Genomic DNA, 19,568 nt, shown 5'->3' on the forward strand with positions numbered 1-19,568 from the left:
GTTTTAAGTTCCTACTTCTGTAGGTTTGGCGGCAACTTTAGAATCTACTGTAAGAGGGGTGCCTGGGTGGCTTAGTCAGTTAAGTGTCTGACTTCGGTTCAGGTCATGATTTCATGGTTTGTGGGTTCAAGCCCTGCATTGGGCTCTGTTGACAGCTCAGAGCTTGGAGCCTGCTTCAGATTCTGTGTCTCCTTCCCTCTCTGCCCCTCCCATGCACGTGCTCTGTCTCTCAAAAATAAATAAGCAGTCAAGTCTTTCTATAAAGAAAAATTATTTTGAGAAAATATTTGGGACTTATTCTTACAGTCATACAGTCTCTCTTCCCATGAGTACCATGGCACAGTAGCTTCAAAAATGTAATGTTGACGCAATTATTTAATGAAATGTTATGGAAAGCAGGAGGAGTCATACAACCATTTAAATATGTATGCCCTTTAGACATTGACCAGAGAGCTTCATCTTTAATTGACTCTCCCAATTCTTGTTAAATATTTGAAGCAAGTGTTCCTTGGGAGAGGGAAATGTCCAAAAACTATGCCATTTCTGCTATCAGTAAATAATGGTGCCCATTTCCTCATGAAAAGGCCTCTTCTATACATAAGTCACTTGGAGATAATTCCTTATTTCAGATGGGGAACCATAGCGAATATGATGCAGTGAAGAACATGTCTCAGCTACAGATGACTAGAGCAAGTAAAAACCTTTAGATCCAGGGATGCCTGGGTGGCTCAGTCAGTTGAGCATTCGACTTAAGCTCAGGCCATGATCTCCCGGTCCCCGAGTTTGAGCCCTGCATTGGGCTACATGCTGACAGCTCAGAGCCTGGAGCCTGCTTCAGATTCTGTGTCTCCTTCTTTCTCTCTGCCCCTCGCCTGCTTGCATTCTGCCTCTCTTGTTTCTCTCAAAAATAAATAAACATTAAAAAAAAAACAAACCTTTTTTATTAACCTTTAAATCCATCATGGTTATTTTCTTGATTCTTGGGGACCTGGTTCTACTCTTTAACCTTGGGTTTTGAATTAGCAACCGATGCTAAAGACTAAGAGGTACTGTGTCTCATCTTCTAACCATATTCAGTATATCTTACATGAAAACTAAAGATGGTCTAAGAGAATACTTGTTTACAACAAGGGTGAGAAATGGGTGGAGGGGTTGGTCAGCAACTATTTATATTCGTTATAGAATCCAATGAATAAACCCCCTCTTTTTGGAAATTTTGAATTTATTTATTCTAACATGGGTAATTGATTATTTCAGAAAATTTGTACATGATATTGGGTTCTAGATCATTGTAAGAGACATTTTCTTAATTCTCTCTTTATGCTTTGGACCAACACAGAGATCTTCAGTAATGTACACTGATGGGAAGAAAATTTTTCTTTGACTTTTATCAATGGTCAGCTGAATAAATAAATAAATAAATCTGTTCTTTTCCATTATATATAAATATGTAATGCCCCTTAAATAAATTGTTATTCTTCCTAAAAGGACTAAGATAAGGGGGAATGATAAATTACTTTTACAATTTAGGGTGAGAAAATGTGTCTCTCTTGACAATCTTTCTCCAAATTGCTCTAACGGCTACAATGTGCATTCTTTACTAATGATACTATATCATGGATTAATATTTAATCACTACATGTATAATTTAAGATCCTTATTACAGTATAATTCCATTTATCTCTCTCCTATTCTTTGTGCTATTTTGTCATGCTTTAACACGTATGTTTTAAACACTGCATACATTGCTCTTATAATTCTAATTTAATAATTTACTTTTAGTAAATTTAAGAAAAGATATACAAGTATCTATCTACATGTTTACCAATTCTAATGTTCGTCATTCGTTCCTATACCAAAAAGTAATCCATCTGGAGTCATTTACTGTAAGTGTAAGACATTTAATTAACAATATTTTAGTGTATATCTTTGGTGACAAGTTCTAGCAGCTTTGTTTATATGTTAATGTCTTTTTTTTTGGGGGGGGCCTTAAATTTTTAAAGATATTTTTCCTGGATGTAGCTTTTTTTTTTCTTTTGTGATTTTTGGAGTGTTATTATGTTCTCTTTGATCTATGCTGTTTCTAAAGAGAAATAAGTAGTGTTCTTATTATAGTTCCTCTGTATATAATTTTTCTTTCTTTTGGCTGCTTTTAGTATTTTCCTCTGGTTATTAGCAATTTGACTATTATGCGACTTACGTGTATTTTCCTCTTCATTTATGCTGCCTTGGGCTCACTGATATTCCTGCATCTGTATGTTGCTTTTTGGGGGTCAAATTAATTTTTTTTCAGTCAATATTACTTCAAATATTTTTTCCCTACACCTTTCATTCTTCTCCTTCTGGGACTCTAATTACCTGTATGTTCTATTATTTGATACAGTCATATTGACCATTGAGGCTCTATTCATACTTCTCAGCCAACTTTCCCTCTATATTTTAGTTTGGATAATTTCTGTTGACTTGCATTCATATATCCTGATCCTCTCTCCTCTTTTGTGCCATCTGATGTTAATCACATGTAATGAATGTTTGATTTCAGATATTGTGTCTTTTCAGTTTTACATTTTCCATTTGTTTCTTCTTTATAGTTCTGTAGCTCTTCTGAAATTTTCCATCACTTCCACCATTTTACCCATATTATTCTATATTTATTTTTGTGTGTTTATTATAATTATATTAAAATCCTGACTGCTAATTTAAATATCTGGGCCATATACAGGTTTGTGTCAGTGATTTATTTCTGTACAAATCTGGGATTTTATAGTAGGATTTTTGTTTTTGCTTTTTGCTTTTTTTTTTAGTAGTTGACATGAAGTATTGTAAAGAATATGAAATCTGCTACTGTCTTCTGAAATTTCAGTGCTGCAATTTGTACAAGCATGCAAGTAAATTATAAGCAGTTTACTTGATCTTTGAAGGGATTATTTTTAGGCTTTCTTAAGAGAGGTCGGTTTTGTTTTTTGTGCGTGTGTTTTGTTTCTTGTTTTCGTTTGTTTGTTTGTTTGTTTTGAGTTTTATGGCAAACCCCTTAGTCTTTGGATGCAGTCTTTACTCCCAATATATGACCCTTATGTTGTCAGTGGAGACCCTGAGGTATTTACCAAATGATGAGATTCAAACTACAATCCATTTGTTCACATGGTGAAATTCACACTCCAAACCTGTTTCTCCAGCAGCAACTAATATCTCAGTATAATTCTTTCAGCTTTCCAGATGTTGGTTTTCCCAGAGAGATTCATTGTTGTCTCATTCTGTGCATGCATAGTTTAGGAGTCAATGATTTGAGAAGAGTTTGCATGCAGAATCTCTGTGGCTCTCTCTTTTTTTGGGATTGTCTCTTCATATTTTATCTACTCCTAGATCCATGAATCTAATTTGGATCTACTGTTTGACAAGTAGCTTTTTTCCTTGAATTCTGTCAAAGGCATGTCTCGTGGACCTGAGACTTCCCTTAAGGGAAGACTGCATCTTACCCAGACAGTTTGTATTCTTTCAGGGTTAAACCTCTTCCAGTTTGTTCTTGTTTTTCTTACTTTCCAGTAACTCTAAGTATTTATATTTTGCCCATGGTTTATAATTGTTAGCAGCAGGTCAATTAGTCCGTGTGTTTTTTCCATCATTGATGAAATTAGAAGCTTCCATCACTTTTATTTGCTTAATTTGCAAATTATTAGATAACTAGTAGATCTTTAAAATATTTTACTGAAGTTAAATTCATTTACATGCAAATTACCTCTTAGTAATGTGCATGTTGGTACAACATGAATAAGAACCTCAGAAATTAGGTATGTCATTATTTTAAAGTATATTAGTCATTATGCAATGAGCACACTGAAGTTCACACAAACAGATACTTGGAAGATGCCAATCAGGACTCTCAAGACATCATCCAAGTATTTAGTGAAGTTGGTAACATGTTTTCTAATGTCCATTGATATAACTCTTGCATTCTAACTCTATACTTGTTCAGATTAATTTGCTTATTTAAAGCAGCACTAAATGTTTTCAGAAAGGATCTATGAATTTATTCAACATAAATGATTTTACCTAAGGGTATTACATATACATAAATACCCTTTAGTTGGCAAACAAAATTCACATATGTTTACCTGGTTTCATCTTCTTAATCATCCTCTGAGGTAGCATTTCAAGATTGCCATTTTAGAAATTTTAAAATTTTCAAGGAATTATGATGACATTCTAAATTGCAGGTGATTAAGCTAGGTCTGGGACACAATATTATGCCTCTCAGTAAAATCTTGTTTCCACTAATCCATAGCTATGGTCTTCACAAGGACAATGCTATTAACTTATTCAATGCTCTTCTTTGTACAAGTCAAATACTTTGTGTTATCCTTGATATTACACAGAGTAATACAGAGTGTTTGATGGCAACTTTGAGACAGATTGCCTTGATGAGAAAACAAAATTCAGAAAAGGTTAAGTAATATATAAAGATCACATACTTTGACATAGCTCACATTAGAATTTGGGAACTCAAACTACTAAATGTTGCTCGCTTTGTGCTTGGAACAGTTAAAGAAATGCTTTCCATTTCTTTGTTTTCTATTCCCAATGTTTAAGTTTTTAAATCTTGGTCAACTTCAAGCTTAATACCTACAATACATTTGCACTTGAACAGAGAAAACTTTGTAGGAAAAAAATGAGTATGTGCAATTTTTTGAAGTAAATGTTAAACTAAAATCTCTCACTTAGCCTCCAATGTTTTATATCAGGCAGGAGGACAAATTTTAAACATTTACTTGCAAATGGCCTTTTATCTCTGCATTCTATAACTGGTCTATTTTATCCTCTGGAAAAAAATGGAAGATGAACATAATTCAATTTTTTTATCCACAAGTCCCAGTTATTTAATCCCACTTGAAATGAAACTATTTTTTTTTTAACTTCTAGCTCTGAAAATAAGTCTTCAGCCTCTCAAACTCCACACAATGTACAGCATTTTGGTAATATTGTTGTTATTATGGGAGTTTCCTTCTATGTGACTTTATAAAATTGAATCAGACCCAAAGAAATCTGCCTGAGTGTCTATTTTTCTTCTCCCTCTTCTCTACTATAATTGCACCCTTACTTTGATTGTTAGATGTCCTGTGCAGAATATGAAACTGCTTCTGGAAAGCTCTTGCCTTCCTAATACACTGAAAGCATATGATTGCAGAGATGAAGCTCTTGAAGAACTTCTATGTGATTCTTGTTACTAGGAAACCACATTCCTAGATTAAATATCTCTTTCATACAGCCATTGCTTAATATAGACATATATAGATATGTTACACATGCATATGTATATGCATATCCAAAACAGCACATATATAAAAATCAAGTTAAAATAGGAAATGGCCTACCAGAGATATGATTTCTACAAATCTAATTGTACTGAAAACAGGTCGCTTTTGAGATGCCAAGCAAGCATATGATTGATCCTAGATCTTATAGTTTTGAGCTTAGATATATACAGAATGGAGATTTAGAAAATAAAACAAGCTAACTTTGAAATTTTCCAGTTTCTGATTATTCTGTATGGAAAATATGTGTGGATGGTAGTGAAGAGAAGTATTTTTCAGAGCTGACTTTAGATATATTACAAGATTTATCAAAGTACTTTCTCTTAAAAAAGTAAGAAAAAGATATGTGTATCAATTTAGTCATGGTCCTGGGTCTTGAAGAGTGCTACAAACCATTCAATCACATTTTACTTTTATTACTACATTATTTGGTAAAGTTACAGAAACCTGCCTTTCACAAGTTGGTGTAATGGTAAAGTGCATCCACCCAAGTACTATTGTTCAGAAAACTTCTCCTTAGTGGACATTTGCCACAAAATTAAGCCTCATACGGAGAAATATTATAAGGAGAATTATTTTGGCCCAGTGGCCAGAATGACCACTAAGCTTCTTGGGACAGAAAGAAAGCTCGACTAATGGGAGCTATTTTAGAGAGCAAAATGATTACGAGCTGAACTATATTTGAAATAACTATATTAAACTGGTGGCAATGTTCAGTCCCTCCAGATTTGTAGGTCAAGTCACACACACCCTTCCAACCCTGAAGGAGATTAAGATACTTCATCATAGTATATTTCAGAGTTATAAGGGGTTCATTCATATGCTATTACATACCTCTTTGTGCCTTCAGCTGTTTGTGGACATGTGCTTGTATGTGTGCACACACACAGGTTTAACCAGAAATACCAGGGCTTAGGTAGTTGACCTAGAAAAGTATGTAAACCCCAACTATTGTGGGATTTGAAAACTTGTGTGAATTATACAAGTATTTCTGTGGCCTTGTAAGAGAGTCAAAGGGAAGCATTTTCTTAGAAAAGTGAGTGGACTTACAAATTTAAGAAGTACAGGTAGGTGAGGAGCACCTGGGTGGCTCAGTCGGTTAAGCATCCAACTCTTGATTTCAGCTCAGGTCATCATCTCATGGGTTTGTGAGTTTGAGTCCCACATCAGGGTTGTGCTATCAGTGAAGAGCCCACTTGGGATTCTCTCTCTCCCTCTTTCTCTGTCCCTTCCCCGCTTGTACTTTCTCTCTTAAAATAAATAAATAAACTTAAAAAAAAAAGAAGTACAGGTAGTTGAGGAAGTTCAAATAGCATTAAAGATAGAATTGTGAGGATAGAGGCTGCTTGGGGAGGGCTTGCAATTACAGAATTGTGAAGATTCCAGTTTGGGAGATATTTAGTCAATCACAACTCTCAGATTTCATAAATGTGCATATTGTAGACCAGAACTGATTGTCAAAGCTCTTAAAATATAATGACAGAACAACAGCAATATCTTTACTCTCCTGATTCCTCTTCCAGAGTTTTCCCATTATATTGTGCTGTATTCATAAATGAGTTCCCCATAGCATCTCATGCAACTGCGTTTTTATTACTCCTATTACTGGGAAGCAAAACAATGTCTTCTGCTAAGGTTCTAGTCATATACTAATAAAAGCATCCAAAAACAGAGATAAAAAACTTTTCCTCAAAAGAATGCATGGACTATGAGGGATCCTGGGAACAAAATCTCTGGCTGTAAAATTGTGAAGTTAAACACATCTGCAAAATTATGTGAAATTGGTTAAAAATGAAAAACTAATTTAATAATTAAAAAATATTCAATCATTGAATATAACTCAAGTGCTCATTTTTCCTTTTCAGACTAAGAAGTAAATTAAAGGAATTGAGACTGGAAAATCACCTTCCAAGACTAAGGCACTTTTTAGGTATTTCTAAAATCTTCTTAAGCATACATGATCTGATTGGAGTAAATGGTCTAAAACTACAGAAGTAAACTTGCATTATAATTTTATGTGTGTGTGTGTGTGTGTGTGTGTGTGTGTGTGTATACTATACACACACATATAAAATCAGGCAAGAAAAGTAGTTGTCTTTGCCCCAGATTTTGATTCACTTCAACATTACTTTTGCGTTAATCGTGGGTGATTCATAGGGACTGAAAAGATTACTCCTTTTTGGAAAATCCTGTCTTTAACAAATATTGATTAAGAAGAAATTTATTTAACAAAATTTATTTAACAAATATTGGTTAGGAAGAGATTTATTTGGCTAATGACCATTTCAACACTTTGAAATTAATAAAAAGCATGTATAGTAAGATAGGCCATTATTTAAGTTTTTCCCTATCATTTTTTTATTTTGATATAATTAAGTATGATGCAGAATTGAAAAGATTGATAACTTCAACAAAATAAAAATAAATTAAAATTGCACAACATGAAAAGGACCATGGACTAAGGGGGAAAAAAAAAGACAATTTTCCAAAAATGAGTGAAAATGTTTGCAGCATACACTGTAGATTAGTGTGTCTTTTTTAAAATGTGCATTTATTTATTTTTAGAGAGAGAGGAGAGAGAGAGAATCCCAAGCAGACTCCACATTATCCGTGCAGAGCCTGATGCAGGGCTCAAACTCACAAACAGATCATGACCTGAGCTGAAATCAAGAGTCAGGCTCTTAACTGACTGAGCCACCCGGGTGCCCCTAGATTAGTGTGTTTTATCTGTAATATGTGAAGGTTGCTTCAAAAGCAAGGATAGAAGATCAGAAACTTACTACAAAAGTGAACAAATGACATGAAAAAAGATTTCCCACAGAAAATATGCAAATAGCCTTGAACTTATAAAAAAAAGTTCACCATCTCTCATAATAAGAGAACACTAAATACAATTACTCCATACCACTTCTCATCTATCAAATTAGTGAAAATTGGAGAGTTTGACATTGCTGATATTGTGTACTGATGTTGCTGATAGAATACAAAAATGTAAAAACATTGTGAAGCATTTCCCAATAGCTAAAAAAATAATTACATGAAATTACTCTTTAACCTAATAATCTCACTTCTAGGAATTTGCCCTTAAAATACATCTCCAGAAACAAAAACAAAACAAAACATCACAGAGATATTTATTGCAGCAATATTTCTAATAGCAAATATTTGAAACAATTAGAGTTCTCATTTATAGAACATTGGTTGAATAAACTCCATTCAATTCACAGAATTGAACAACGAAGAGGATGGAATAAAAATATCTCTATGAATCCTATCATGTTATTTCCAGGACATATTATAAAGTGAAAAAATGAGGTGGGGAAAAATATTTACTATGCTACTTTTTGTTTAAGAGTAACAGGTGAATAAGATATTAATTGATAGATATTTTTATGATGGCTGCTTCTTAAAAAAGGACATTCAGAATGGTACCAACAGATATAAAAGAAGATGGTTGCATGGGGTGGGGGGTGGTGGGATTGAGGGGAAGGGGAAGGGTAGAGAGTAGGACTCTTCTAACTATATTATTTTACTCTGGAACTATGTAAATAATTTACTGTAAACTACGTAAAGAATTTCCATGTTTAAAAGTAAATTAGAAGTAAGTGGCTGGCTCAGTTGGTAGAGCATGTAACTTGATCTTGGGGTTGTGAAGAGACTACCTAAAAGTAAAATCTTGAAAAGAAAAAGGTAAATAAGAAAAATGCAAAAAATGCAAACAGCAACGTGAAAAACAAACAGAAACAAAAGAATGTAAAACTATGTTGATAACATAATCACACAGAAGAATTAACCTGCTTGATCAAAAGTGGAATTAATACACTTTTAAACATAGCTCTCTGATGGTACCTCCTGGGTGGATGCACTCTAAAGACAAAACAGCGACAGAAACAACAAGACCAGGAAAAACTGCAAAGAAAATATAACATAGTCTGATATTTGTAGTGCTAGGAATGTAGCAATTATCTGAGTATATAGATTATAAGCCTGAGCAAACAAAGGGACATATTGATACTATTGAGAACTAGGTTCTTACTATGGGAGAAGTGAGTACAAATATGAAATAGAAAAGGAAACAGAGAACCTTGTGGAGTGGGATTGGTATTAGAGGTATAGCTTCTTGTTAAAAAACAAAAAAACAAAGAACAAACCAAAAAAACAAAAAACAAAACTCTATCCCCATCATCTATCTAGCATCCATCTACCTATCATCTATCATCTATCTATCTATCTATCTATCTATCTATCTATCTATCTATCATCTATCTATCTATCTATCTCTATCATCTATCTCTATCTAACTAGATGCTAGCTAGCAGTGCATCTCTTAACAGTGCCCATTAACAGGAACTAGAATTCTGGTCAGTATCCAGTACCCACATCTTGTTTTTTCAATATTATTCCCCACTAAAAGAAACCAGGGCTTCTTAGAGAAGTGAATAGGGGTGAAACAGGGAATGTACAAGTTAGAAACATTCCAGACAAAAAGTAAAGGAGCCCTTCAAGACATATGGAGATTGGAAAGGAAACAGAAGCCAGCTTAAAGGAGTGTTCACTGGAATTTACTTAGAATTTCAAAGAAGAAAGCATACCTTAAGAATGACAAAATCTAGCAGATGCCACCTTGACCAAGGCAGCAAATTTGGCATTGGACACACTGACTTATAAGCCTCCCAATATGATGTATTGAGAAGGAAGCAATATGACCTGTATAGCATTCCTTATAAAAAAGTTTACCTGAATCTGATCAGGAGGAAATAATCAGAAAACTAAAATCAAAAGACATTCTGTGAAACAATTGTCACAGGTGTTAAAAATGTCAATGTTAGGAAAGATTAAAATAAAACAAAACAAAAACAAACAAACTAAAAAACCAACCAACCCTGGAGAAATGGTCTAGATTATACACAACTAAAGAGCTATCATGAATAAATGAAATGTGTGGTCCTTAATTGGATCATGGATTGAAAAGAAAAGAAAGAGAAAATCTGCAATTATTGAGCACTAGGGGAAATTTGAATATGGAGTTGTTTGCAACTCTAGCTGAATGAAGTTTGCATAAACTAAAATTAATTTAAATGAACTATCTAAGAAGTAAAATTTCTCGGGAAAGTAGTCTACTTTGGCATTGATAACAGAACACATCTGATATAAAACTCATTATGAGAACATAATTAGTGATCAGTGATGAAATAAAAGTAAAACATAGATTTTATTAATTGAATATGTGATAACATAAAGAATAATAAGCTTTTACTTTGGAAAGTACAAAAGAATACAAAGAATAAAACAAAAACCACCAATAATCTCTTTCCCATGAGAGCTCTTCTTAATATTTTAGTGTATATTCTTCCAATCTTTTTCCTGTTTACTTTTTTTTTTTTAAACACAGTTTGGCTCCTTCTCTGTGCACTACTTTCCATTTAACACAATGCCATTTCCAAATATCCCTGAATATTATGTATGACTTTGTTCTTACGAGCAGCAGAGTATCCTATGATGTAGATCTATCTAGTTTTGTGTGGTTTTAACTTTCTAGGTTAGTTTAACAAAATTATTCTAAGCTTAAGTTTACTTTTTCAGAGATGCTTTTGTGTTCCCCCTAGATTCTGGCGTGCATGTTTGTAAATAAAAGGGGGCGTTAGTTAGACCAAATAATTTAAAACCTAGAAATAGTCCATTTACAAAATAAATGAAACCAGCAGCCATATCACACTAGCAATTTCACATCTGACCTGCTTTTCTTTGTAAATTATTAAGTCTGGTGCTCATTAGCAGAAGACATCCAGCATCAAATGGAAATGTTGCTTGAAATAACAAGAATGTTAGTACTGGAATTTTCTCTGCTGATATCTGTGCTTCTTCTGTTAAAAGAAATAAGGAAGTTTCTTAAGCTATATAATTGGAAGCATAGCTTAGGGACTGCATTGAGACAGGGTAATTGGCAAAGCCAATCTCTCAAGCTCAGTTTTGGCCTGGGCTTATGCACAAAAAATACCCCCTGCCCTGGGAGGGGGGGGGGTGCTCTGGCAGGTCCCTCTCTCACACTTCCGGTACCTTTCCATGATAACTGGTTCCCTAGTTCCTGAAATGAGATTCTATCTCCTCACACTTCATCCATACTGTGCTCATGCACTCCCATGCTTCATGCTGAGCTGAGCACTTCTTATTGTGGAGTGTTTACTTCCCCAACAACTAGGTAAGCACAATTTCTTTGAAATCATATATGCAGACTTATAAACTAATCAGTCCAACTACAGATCTATAATTCACCAAAAAAAAAAACCCACCACTTTTTAAAATATTTCATAGACAGATTAAAGTAAGAACCTATCTTAACTGTAAACGTAACACATTTACGTTGATAATATTTGGGCGTTAAGACTCATTTCTTTCTGTATTATGTATAAAAACAACGTACTCTCTTTGCATGTTACAGGAAAGTCAGAGCAGAGCTTTCTATTCGTGTTCAGGAGGACAGAAAGACAGAATTCAAGCATTGATGTGTTTTAATTTATTTTTCAATTTAATTTAATTAACTGCGAGGGAAACAAAAAGTAACTATTTTCCGTCTTTTCCTCCCATATGCCTCACACCCCTCCAGCATAAGGATAACCAGTTCTGTCCAATAAAGTTGGCGGCGTTAATTATTGCTGCATCACCTGGCTGCTATAAGAGGCTCACTGCAGTGATGGCTGGCTGCCTGCCAAACGACATTCTTTCTTCTTAGCCTTTCTCATTCTTCTTTCATTAGCTGCATGTGAAGTTGTCACATATATTTTTATAAGAAGGCTTCTTCATGAGAACCTAATTCGTTCAGTATTATATCTAGCCTGAAATTCTGGGCATCACATGCTTCTGTGTATTTCAAGAAACTTTATTTTTAGCTGGTTCTTTTTGTGCCCTGTCAGCACTTACGGCTTTCCTCCCTCTTGTAGCTAGGCAGTAAGGAAGGAAGGGCTAATAGCTAAGAAGATATATCCATTCAGAAAGAAGAGTCTCATGAATCCTTGGGGTGACGGTGCCAATCCTGCTATGCCAAATATTTATGTAGCAGCCTATAAATAAGAATCATTCAGTTGGAGTTATTTCCATTCTTACCAAAGGTCAACATTTCCTTTTATAGATTTTGTTTAAGTCTGTGTTTACACTCACAAAGCACTGATTTTAGCTTCTGTCCCTTGATCATCCAGAATGATCCAGCCACAAGGTCGTTCTAATATTCTGGGAAGAAAGTACCGGTAGACTTCAGTCGTAATGCAGTCCATAAAATTAGCAGGCTTTCTTGGGTCACACTCTATCCCTCTTACTCCTGAAAATAATTTGTCAAACTATCCACACAACCAGAAAATATGAATTACTTTTAGGCTTTCTTAGGGTGGAGTGGGGAGGAAAGGAATTTACCAAGACCAGTGAAAAATAGTGTGGCTACTACTTTGGGAAGTGATTTGATTTGAGCCTAACCCTTAAGTTTTTGGAAGAAAGCAGATTGGTCTGAAGGACAAAACCTGAAGTAACTGATTAGCAACTTTGCGAACAGAAGATCTGAGATAATCACTGGCAGTGCTCTTTGGTGAAAACAATTAGGAAATGAATGAATATGCTCATTGGCTTCACAACTCCAGCCTACCACCAATCGCAACAAGGAAACGTATTTGTCGAACAATTGTGTTCTTCTCATAAATTGAATTGGTTGTTATGCCAAGAAAATCAAAACTAGCTGAATACTCGCTACCTTTGTTGTCTACAACTATACTCTAAAAGTAGAACATTCCATCAAAATTAAATACTGTGAAATTCTAAAAGACAGTAAGGCTGGCATAGTCTTTGTTTTTCAGTGGCTGTTGAAGTGGCCAACAGAGCAAGTTCTGGAGTTAATCATGGGCAGCCAACAGAAGAAGGAGCAGATGATTTCTTTCAGCATCCAGGGTCAAAATTCTGAGCTCACCAATCCAACAAAAAAAGGTGCGAATAAGGAAATTACATTAGAACACTTTGCAATAATAAGTCTCCCACTGGTCTGTGTTTGGAGACCTCCTTTCCCTTGTGCTCTTTCTTTTGGGCCATTTCTGGGAAACTTGTATATTCTTTCTATTCTATGGGTGACTATCCTTAACATTTTAACAGGTATGTTAAAATAACTTTAAAGTTAATCATCATTTCTATCCTACTCATCCTCCCAACAGTACAAAACAAATATAGAATTATTTAACCTGAATATTTTCTTCTACCTTGTTGGGTATTTTTGTCTAGTATTAATTTTTTCTCTCTTTTTAATACCATAAATAAGTAATTATTATTTTTATAGAGTTGGTGTTAACATAAATTTACCCACATATTTACCAATAATTGTGCACATTCTTCCATTCTATATCATTCACTTTCCTTAATTTTTTTCTTTTTCTTAAACTACATCTATTAGAAGTTTTAATGAAGTCTATTGAAGGTAGGCTCTCTTAGTTTTATCTGAAAATGTATTTTATCTTACTCTCAAATATAAGTTAAAGTAGGTTTATAGTCTTAAAGTTATTTTCTTTTAGTAAATTGAAGATATTGTTCCACTAACATCTGGCTTCTATTGTTCTTATTAAAAAGTTATCTTTCCATCTAAATGCTAATTGCAGACAATCTGTCATTATTTTTAACAACTTTTAAGATATTCTAGATATTCTCTTTGTCTTCACTAATAGGCTTTCTATGATATATCCAATATTTTATTTCCCTGTTTAGACTTTGTAGAGTTTCCTGAATCTGAGAATTCATGTCTTCGGTTACTAAAAATATTGATCCATTATCTCTTCAAATATTGTCTCTCTTGCATTGTATTTTCTCGTTCCAGTATTTTGAAATGCATTAGATGTTTCTATTATTGTCTAATACTCGTGGTTCCTATCTCATTACTTCCTTAGATTTTAGATCAATATCTCAGTTTACTAGGGGCGCCTGGGTGGCTCAGTCGTTTAAGTGTGCAACTTCAGCTCAGGTCATGACTGGTGATTTGTAAGTTCGAGCCCAGCATTGAGCTCTGTGCTGACAGCTTAGAGCCTGGAGCCTCCTGCAGATTCTGTGTCTTCTCCTCTCTCTGCCTCTCCTATGCTCATACTCTATCTCTCTCTGTCTCTCAATAATAAAGAAATGTTAAAAAAATTAATATCTTAGTTTACTAATTACACTCAGGTGTGTATAACATACTTGATGTTTATGTGATCCACTGATTTCAATAATTATATGTCTGTTGTAGATATCATATGCGTGCTTTTGTTTTGCTTTCAGGTTGTAATATCTGAGTACTTTTAAAAGCTTCTTGTTCTTTGCATTCAATTTTAAACACGATTTCTTCATATGCTGTATCTGATTTTTCTAATTCTGCTGATGGTGATTTCTGCTCACTGACACTTACTCATGGCAATTTATTTCTTAGCATGTCTAATAATTTTGGATTATGAGCTTGTATTCAGTTATTCTTTATTGAACTGCTATAAGACTAGGTTGAGATACATCCTTTCAAAAATAATTTGTGTTTGATACTTCCATATACTTGAGATATCACAACAAGTTCTCAGTTTGGGATTTCCCAGGATTTAACAAGTAGTATAAATTCAAGACTAAAACTGTGTGAAAACACCGTGGTCATGAATTCTCAGGGGGGACTTTTTTTCTTCCACTTATAATCAAAGTGAAGACAAATTCTTTTGTCATTTTTAATTGCCAGAGGGAATATTTTTTTCTAGTGTATTCTTCAATGATGAAGTAGCTTATGGACATTCTGTTTCATGAAGAGTGTCTCCGTTTCAACTCACCATATTGCACGGCACAAGGCCTTACTTTCTTTCTGCCACAAGAACAGTTGCTATTTTAACTTTAGCTTTCTATTACTCTTTCAGATTCTTTTTATTTGTATTTTTTACCTCTTAGGATTCTGGTTTTGTTTTTGTTTTTTTTTTTTTTTACTATTTATTTATTTATTTATTTATTTTTTATTTCTCAGAAGTTTAAGTAGGCATTTGAAAGGATGTTTGTACTATTTTCTCAAGAATTTCTGGGGTTTTTAAAGGAATTTTTTTCAGACTTTCTAACTCACCCAAATAGCCAGAAACTGAAGATCACATTATGTTTTTCAATGTGATCCCAAGAATTAATAGAATTAAACATTAGAGATATGGGTTAGAATCCTAAATCCAATATGACTCTTAAAAATATTTTTTTCACATAGTAGAAGCAATCTTACTGGCTTCTCAGATCCAGATTCTGAGGCATTATAATATGCCTTAAAAATCGATGTCTGATCACTACTATGAATTATTTGAGGTACACTTTAGACAGCTCAATTGTATCGGTATATACTTAACACTTTTCATTCCTTATAAATCTTTCTTCTTAAGAAAGCAAAAGCAAGCCACAGGCTTAAAGTCTAATGCATTAGACAGAAGTATCCAATTAGACTTAAAAACATTAAGTTTGTGTTATTGGATTTGTTTTAAAATTATCCTCTATTTATGACAATGTTACTATTTTCTTTTTAGAGTAGTAGCTAATAAAATTTCTTTATGTGTTTGAGTTTACAAAGTGAATCAATTTTTAAAAAGTAAGTAATAATATTTGTGAGATGTGAACATAAAACTTTAAACATGGTATTCAGAAGACAGATGATAAACCTTGATCACACATGTGCTCTTAACTGCTAGCCCATCAGTAACCATGCATTTGACCTGATTTTAACAAACTCTCTAGTGTGTTTTTTTTAAAAAAACAATAGTAAATAAACAACATATTTGTAAGGCTTCTGGTGACAAGTTGAGTGACAGTATATAGTGACAGAATAGGGCTCTAATTATAACCTATGTTTTAATAGTATGATGACCTACCTGGTCAAAGTAATCAGATTATAATTATATGGCAACCCACATAATTTAAAAAAAAAAAACAACCTCTAAATCCACAGAAAATTAAATTAGATGTCAGCCACAGAGTAAAGAAGGAAAACTAAATTATCTTGAGAAGTAGTTGCTAAACCATCACATTAGAATCACCTAGGGAACTTATTTGAATATTTATGCCTAAGGCCCACTCTGAACAATGAATTAGAATTTTTAGTGGCGGATCCTCTAAAAAGGGATTGGATACAAATTACTATAGACAAATGATTTTGACAATATACTCCTGAAATATATTGGGATTCATACAATATATAATGTATCCCAGAAGGGGGAAGGCATGTTTCACTAGAAAGAAAGAAAGAAAGAAAGAAAGAAAGAAAGAAAGAAAGAAAGAAAGAAAGAAAGAAAGAAAGAAAGAAAGAAAGAAAGAAAGAAAGAAAGAAAGAAAGAAAGAAAGAAAGAAAGAAAGAAAAAGAAAGAAAGAGAGAGAGAAAGAAAGAAAAAGAAATCCAAAGGAATAGGAAATTAAGAAATAAATTTTAGTCCTATATACATATCTAAGTCTTAAGACGTTTATATTCTTTTCCTTGGTTAGTATTATTAGAATATTATATGGATAGGAAGCAGAATGATTTAGTTTTGCCATACTTTTTTATGTTACTCTCTATATATTGACTAAAGGCCAACACTTATAAATTCTGAGCCAGACTATTGTCTCTTCTAGGTTTTCTTTGCAAGTTCAGTCATATGGAATATTTCTAGCCATCATCCCTACTGAATGAAAGACTTCATAAAGTCAGTTTCAAATGATTGAAAGAGTGGAAAGATTGTGAATAGGTTGCCATTAGTAAAAATAGGCCAGCTCCATGCTAATAATGTATTTAAAGAGTTTAATACATTGACAAATATATAAGAATATAAGTCATATGAACTCTATAGTTTTCTAAGAAACCCACTTGAAATTATCTTTGGTGTTTTTCAAGAGCAAATTGTCTTGTTTTCTCCTGTTATTAGTGGCACATTATGGTTCCACCATGTACGATTAAGTTATTTTTTCTTGGCCTGAGTTTAAAAGCACCTATAAAATAAATAAAATAGAGATAATTATCCTTATATGATTGTTACAAAGATTGGATATTATAATGAATATCAGATCTTTAGTCCCCATTCAAAGTTAGCAAGAGATCCCTTACTTTTGAGAGACTTGAAAGCTTTGCAAACAAACCTAAGCTTTGATGTAAAAATTTTTTAGGACCAAAACATGTTAGATCATGGTTCTCAGGAACAAATAATTTATATTTCAAAACCGTAAGAAGAAGAGGCTCTTCCACTTTCTTGGAGGGAGCAAAACTGTTACCATCTAAGAAGAATCTGATATCTAATTTGATGTGTTTTAAAGCAGTGCCTTGAGGACATGTGAGTATAACATAGCCACATTTTGACGTGCTAATATTTTGACATAATTTTGTAAGATTCTTATAATTCCTTGTCAAGTATTATATGAGCTGATTTTAGTTTGTGATAACTCTTCACTATCAGTATTATTTCAAATTGACCATTTGACTACATCAAGAGTAAATGTGGTAGTCCCTTCAAATTGACCATTTGACTATATTACATCAAGAGTATCACAGGTAAATGTGGTAGTCCCTTCAAATACAAATAAAGGCAAATGTGGTCATTTGGAAATAAACAATCTGTTTAGATGGCAGTGAAAGATGGGATGTATGAAATAATACATATCATCTGGAGAACATTATACAGTTACCCATGATAACAAATCAAACTTGTTTTAGATTTGTCAGATGTCATGAACTCATTTTAAAATGGTAAGTTTGAGTAAATACTCAACACTTATAAATTACTGTTAGATAATGCAAAGGTTAGTCTTTTTATGAATTATTTGAACTTCTTTTAAAGATGCCATTAAGTGTTTCTGAGATATTTTTAAATAAACTGTTGAATCCATTAAGAATTTTTGATGAAGTTCTTTTAGGCCAACTAAAAAAAAATTACACACACACACACAGCAACAACAAAAGCAATAGATCCTGAAAGCAACACTTTGCTATTGTCAAGAATTTATTTAGAAGCCCTGTAGTTATCATTTTGTAAGGCCCCCAGGTTCTGAGGAAAAGTCCTCTTACCACTAATTATTGTACTATTTCTGGTCCTCAGTTACATCTAAATATTCTTGAACCAATATTATTGTTAAGACAGGGAAACTAAAGTGTATGCGATGGTATTGGATTGTTTTTTCACACCAACAGGGACGAGAACCTTAAACATAATAACAGGAACAAAAAATTGTTCTAGGGAATCCCAGTGACATTACAATCAGAGATTAAATGTTAAATATATTCGAGGCGGGCAAGCCCATATATTTTGTCATGACTGCAGAAGCAAAATAGATTGGACCTAAATTGGACCAATGGGCAAGGAGTCTGAGTTTTCTCACTTTATCAACAAGAGAACTAGATGGCAGGTTTGAATAGTTGTCTTTGATAACCATTAAGAAAGCATAGACAAAATGCAGCTTGCTAAGACTGTTTTGCTGGCCTCAGCTGGATCAGGAGACACTACTGCTTTGAAACCTATCAGATCCAGGGATACAGAGGACCTAAAACAATGTTTCCTGCAACATGGAATCTCTGTCCACCTAAGACCAACAAAATTTAGTTCAACTTGCCATGTAAAATTTTATTCTCTGACCTTCAAATACAGACACATATAAAACACTTTTAATGCAGCTTACATACAAAAAAGGAATCAGAATAATTTTAAGAGACAATGGCATAAAGGATTTGCTCAGAAATCAGGCTGGATGAGGGGCACTTGGATGACTCAGTTGGTTAAGCACCTGACTCTTGGTTTAGGCTTAGGTCATGATCTCAAGGTTCATGAGTTCAAGCCCTGTGTTGGCCTCTGCAGCTGCCAGCATGGAGCCTGCTTGGGATTCTGTCTCTCCCTCTCTCTCTCTGCCCCTCCTCCACTCATGTGGTCTTTGTATATCTCCAAATAAATAAATATACTTAAGAAAATAAATTAGGCTGGAAGAGCATAGGAGGAAAATCGTAGCTTTGTTACAAGTACTGTCTACATCTACTAAAATAGGGAAAACTTGGAATTACATAATGTTTAATCTCATGGGTAGAAGTCTTGCACTTGATCTAATTATTTTCTCTAACTCATCTCTCATAAGAGAGAACATAAAAAAGGTAGAAAGGAGAAATTAAACTTTATTATCACTTTCTACTCAAATAGATCTCATGATGTTACTCCTGTGTATACATTTCAGAACTGCATATACTTTCAGGAACCTTATGATTATAAAATAGAGTGTAAAAGTCATCCCACCAGAAGTCAGCCATTGAGCACTTCT

This window comes from Neofelis nebulosa, chromosome 2, assembly GCF_028018385.1.
Source record: "Neofelis nebulosa isolate mNeoNeb1 chromosome 2, mNeoNeb1.pri, whole genome shotgun sequence".
Classification (NCBI taxonomy): Eukaryota; Metazoa; Chordata; class Mammalia; order Carnivora; family Felidae; genus Neofelis; species Neofelis nebulosa.